Consider the following 6000-nt stretch of genomic DNA (forward strand, 5'->3'; position numbering starts at 1 on the left):
TTTCATCCATGCCGTCCATCTATTTTTATAGATCATTTTATGGTACGAGACAAAAAATGAGGTATATCAAATTCTAAAGTGGACTACGTTACAGGAAACAATGTTGAATGAAGGTCGGCCATTAAAAACTTTTTGGGGGCCATAAAAGTTTTGGATCAAGCTGATGCTTGTTTTTTCCCTTCATCTGGGTCTCTATGACCTAATCAACATATTGGATGTCAAATAAACAGTACAGTGGGCCTTAAGGAGATTTTAATGGTGACTATCCAATCACTATTATTTTCCTTTGGTGTGGTCCACCTGAAATTTTTTTGGATCAAGCCCTAAATTGATCCGTAACAATGGATGATACATACATCATGTGGGACCCATAGAGCACCGAACATCGGCCACCGGGCTGGTGGCAGGGGGAGTAGCCAATCCGTGGTGGTAAATGTAGACCGACTCAAGGGACGCGGATTATGTACTACCCCGCGCGTCCCTATCTCCGAACGGACAGTTCTGTGGGCGGGCCCACCGTGATGTATCTGTACATCCAAGCCGTCTATCCCTTTTCTCAGATTATTTTGAGGCATCAAAACAAAAATGAAGAAAATTCAACATTCAAATGGATCACACCACAGATGACTCTTACATTTAATGCAACTGACATTTAATGCTTTGTGAATTTTAATATAACCAAGCTTATTATTTGGTGTGGTCCACTTGGTGTGGTCCACTTGAGCACTATATCTAGCTCATTTCTGTGCTCATGCCTTAAAATAATCTGAGAAAAAGGATTGACGGCTTGAATGTACAGATACATCACGGTGGGCCCACCCACAGAATTGCCCGTTCGGAGCTAGGGACGGGCGAAGGTAGTACGCAATCCGCGTCCCTATCAAGCGTGTTAAAATCCTTTGGTTGAGCATCATTGATGTCAGCATGAAAATCAAATAAACTCAGACTTAAAGAATCGTCAGGCCGTTTTTAAATCTGTCAGCTCATTTATCCGTGTGGCCTAAAAATCAGTCTCATTCTTGATTCAATAGAGATGCCTACTCCTCTCCTTCTTTTTCTTTTTTTTTTTTTTTTAAGTATGATGATTATATGAGATCCATTACAGCGATTACATTCAAGGGGGGCGGATTTCCTGCTAAAGCATTCCGCAGGAAGTTCCTGCACAAGGATGTTAGGTGGGGCCACCATGATATTTGTGATAAATCTACTCGGTCCATCCGTTTTTGTAGCTCATTTTAAGACATTAGAATAAAAATGAGATGGATCAAAAGCTAAAGTGAACCACACGAGAGGAAACATTGGGGATTAAGTAAGCACCGTTGAAACAATCTTATAGCTATAAAAGTTTTGTATTAGGATTTTTGTTTTGTGATTTTACTTCATCCCAGTGGGATTGACCTTATAAACGATTTGGATGGCATTAAACATCAATGTGGAGCCTAGGAATGTTTCAACATAGGAATTCCTTTCCTCATTTCCCCCTCTCGTGTGACCCATTTGAGGTTTGGATCCAACTCTTTTTTTTATTGAATGTCCTAAAATAAGCTCTAAAAACAGATTGGCAGGGTGAATTCCTCACAAACATCAAGGTGGGCGCCATCCACCATCCTTGCTGCGTCCCATACAAGGCTAAAATTTCTTCATGACTAAAAGCCAAGTTCCTTTAAATAATTCACACAAAAAGCCTACCTAAATGAAGGATTGAGTTGATGAACCCAATGATCATGATGTATTTCACATAAACATAATAGTAGACCATACGTGAGAATTCATTGAATCCATCTTATGCATGCAAGAATACGTTAAACACAAAATTAATTCACATGGAATTCATATGCATAGTGACAAACACTAGTAAAGATTTCAATGCACATAAAATCCATGATAATTATGCTTTTGATTTTATTTCATACTAAATATATGCTACCAAATGACCCATAGGCATGCAATGGCAATTTCTCACCAAAACTATATAGTTTTACGCCAATCCAAACCATCCAAATATCTAATTGGTTGCAATGCGACAAACCAAACTATCCAAATCTCTAATCCGTTGTAATGTAGTATGGCCCAAAATTTTACATGGGAAGAATGTTTACACCCATTTAACATGGTCAAATCATATGGCTTAAACGACTAACATGGTAGTACTATCTCAACGGATAAGGCATTGATGTGGTGAGATTTGATCTGTCCAGCCCAAAAATGAAGTAGATGAAAATCTAAGTAAAACCACACCAAAGAAAACTGTGGTGATTGATGGCCAACCATACATATATATATGTATCAAGGTTAATGTGGAGAATAGGATTTTTGTTTTTATTTAAATGTGGGCGTACAACCACCACTAACAGCGTGGTATTTATTTTTGGGCATGCCCTAAATAGGTAAATCAGATACACCACGGCAGTCGCCGGGATCCACTGAATCCTTGTCCTTTCGTGAAGAGCGGAAAGAATTGTATAAGTTTTGCACAGTTATAGTTATAGAGGACGTGGATGTCTTAAGAAAGCCTTGACATGAAGTTCCTGCGCGCTGGGATGATAGATGGGCCCATGATGATGTTTGTGAGAAACTCACTCCGTCCATCCATTTTTAGAACTCATTTTAGTGCGGACAAGAAAAAATGAGGTGGATCTAAAACTCAAGTAGGCCGCACGATAAGAAACAGTAGAGATTCATTGACCACCGTTGTTTGAGATATTCGTATGGCCAAGATGTTTTGTATTAAGCTAAGTTTTTAGTATTTTCACTCCATTTCATTGAGAATGACCTTTTAAATGGTTTGGATGGCATATAAACATCAAGGTAGGGCTCAAAAATGTTTCAACGGTAAGAAATTCTTTCCTAAGTTTTCTTCTGCTATGGCTCCCCTGGTTTTAGATCCACTTTAGTATTCGTTTCCTAAGATGAGCTGTAACAACGGATTGACAAAATAAATTTCTCACAAAGGCGTCGAAGGAAATCCGCGGTGACTCGTGAGGCGGATTTCCTGTTAAAGGCTTTCCCCTAAAGTTTATGTGATGGGATGTTAGATGGGGTCTACGTGATGTTTGTTAGAAATCCATCCCGTTCATCACTTTTTCTAGCTCATTATAATATAATTTATGGAAAATGAGTCGGATCCAAAACTCAAGTGGGCCACACAAGGAAACAGTGGAGATTCAGTGACCACCGCGAAAACATTTGTATGGCCACAAAAATTTCATATCAGGTTAAATATCTTGTTATTATTTTTATTTTTTTTATTTTATAAATTTCACTTCATGACAGTGGGAATAACCTTATAAACTGTTTGGATTACATATAAACATCAAGGCAGATCCCACAAAGGTAACTCTTTCCCCAGTTTCTCCTCTTGTGTGGTCTACTTGAGGTTTGGATCCGCCTAATTTTTGTCTACATGGCCTAAAATGATCTCAAAACGGAGAGAAGGGGTAGATTTCTAACAAACATCATGGTGGGGCCCACCTAGCATCCCAGTGCAGGAACTTCCTCCGTAGGCTTTGGCAAGAAATCCGCGTCCGGTGTATCGTTCCCCCAAAAGGGGCGCGCGCGGATGAGTTACTGCCCCGCCAGTTCGGAGCTCGGGACAGGCGGAGGCTCCTAGGGCTGCTGAGGGGCGACCGTGATGTGTGAATTATATCCACACCGTCCATCCATTTTTATATATCATTTTAGAGTAATGGATAAAACATAATGTAGATTCAACTCTTAAGTGAACCACACCAATGGAAGCATAGGTGCTAAGGATGCCCACCATTGAAACCATTTTAGGGTTTAACTTGTTGATTATTTGCAATCCAACCTTTTGATATGGTCATATAGACCTGGGTAAGTGAAAAAACAAATATAATCATGATCCATAACTTCTAGAACTTTTGTGGCCCCAAGAATTTTTCAGAAGTAGTAATTAATCCCAACTTTGTGGTCTGTTTGAGCCTTGGATATTTTAAATTTTTGGGTTCATAATATAAAATGATATGTAAAAATGGATGGACAGTGTAGATAAAATTTATACATCGCGTTCTCCCCTCAGTGACCCTTAGAGCCTCAACTTGTCCTTAACTCTGAAATGTGGGGTCCCACTGTGGATAGAGCTGGGCATCGACTGAGTCGGATCGAATTGGGTCAAACTCGATTTGGTCTGAAATCTACATGTGCTGACCCAAACTCGATCTGATCCGGGACCAAGTCTGGGACATCTGACTCGAACCGATCCGATGCACGGTTAGCCTGACCCGAACTAAGTCTGACTCGCTCAAGGAAACTGAGTTGTATAGGATTGGGTACGTTTTAGATCGGGTTAGGTCTGTGGGTCAAACTATGAGGTATGTGTTATATCCAAACCGTCTTAAGGCTTGAGCCGAAAAATAAGACAGATCTAAAGATCAATTGGACCACACTGTAAAAAACAGTGGAGGATTGAACGTTTACCACTGAAACCCTTTTGGAGATCACGGAAGTTTTAAATTTATATGAAATTTGTTTTTCCTCTTCATCCATGTATTTTTAACCTTATTAACAGATTAGATCAAAAATAAACATTATGGTAGGCCCTACGAATTTTTTAACAGTGAAAATCATTATCCTCGCTGCTATTTTTGGTGTGATCCATTTGAGCTTTAGATATGATTCAAATTTATTTTTTTTTCAAATGCTCTAAAATGATCACGAAAAATGGATAAACGGTATGGATGTAATAAATACATCATTGTGAGGCCCATGTAATTTTGATATCATTTGAGCCATTCGTACAAATCGGAGTTCGAGGCATGTCTATGCTCGTCTTTGCATGACACGTATCTATACACCAACTGTAACTTATAGCTTGTAAGCTGTTGGAAATCGGATTGCGTACTAAGTTACTCAGTATGCTCTCATCGTACTGAGTAAACTCAGTTGGGCCCACCTTGAATGTATGTAGTCTATCCATGATGTGCATCCGTTTTTCCATCTAATTTAAGGGGTTGATCCCAAAATTGAAGCATATCCAATGATCAAGTGGATCATACCACCGGAAACAGTGGAGATGATGATTTTCACCGTTGAAACCTTTCTAGGCCCACAGTGATGTTTATTTGTCATCCAACCTGTTCATAATATCATAAATACATGGATGAAGGGAAAACACAAATATAAGCTTGATCCAAAACTTCTGTGGCGCTCAAGAATTTTTCAATGGTAGATGTTCAATTCAACTGTTTACTGTGGTGTGGTCCATTTGAATATTGGATATCTCTAATTTTTAGGCTCAAGCCCTAAAATTATTTGGTAAAATGAATGGATGGAGTGGATAAAATACATAAATCATGGTGGACACCACAGACTTCATTGTGTACGCTAAGTGTAGTGAGTTGCTTACTACGCAATCCGCTTCCAAGCTGCTGACTGCTGTGTTGACGTGCACAACAAGAAATTGCACGAAATTGCTCGATGGCCTCTTATCATACGGAGTAAACTCTGTTGGGGCCCACCGTGAATGCATGTGGTTTATCCACGCCGTCCATTCAATTTTTTAAATCATTTTAGTGGTTGAACCTAAAATTGATGCATATTCAGAGCTCAAGTGGACTATACCATAGGAAAAAGTAGAAGTATTGATTTCCACCATTTAAAAATTTATAAGGCCCTAGTAATGTTTATTTGTCATCCAACATGTTCATAAGATAATAAATATTCATAAGAATCACTCTGGATTTGATCCATTCGGTTCGGATCAGTCCGGATTAACCACGATCCGAACTCGATGTGATGAATGGTCGGATCTGACTGATCCAATTCGAACCGCACCGATCCAGGTCTTCGGATCGGGTCAGTTTGTGCCCAGCTCTAATTGTGGATATATCTATACAAATACGAATTATGGATCTGAACAATCAATCCTAACCATCCTTTTATCACTAACAAATGAAAGGTTAGAGGTAAAATAATCAGTGTTGCAAATTTATAGAAAAATCAGATGCCTAGTGTTGTCTTCTCAGTATTGGCTATGCTGCA

Source organism: Magnolia sinica, chromosome 10 (assembly GCF_029962835.1).
Source record: "Magnolia sinica isolate HGM2019 chromosome 10, MsV1, whole genome shotgun sequence".
Taxonomy (NCBI): domain Eukaryota; kingdom Viridiplantae; phylum Streptophyta; class Magnoliopsida; order Magnoliales; family Magnoliaceae; genus Magnolia; species Magnolia sinica.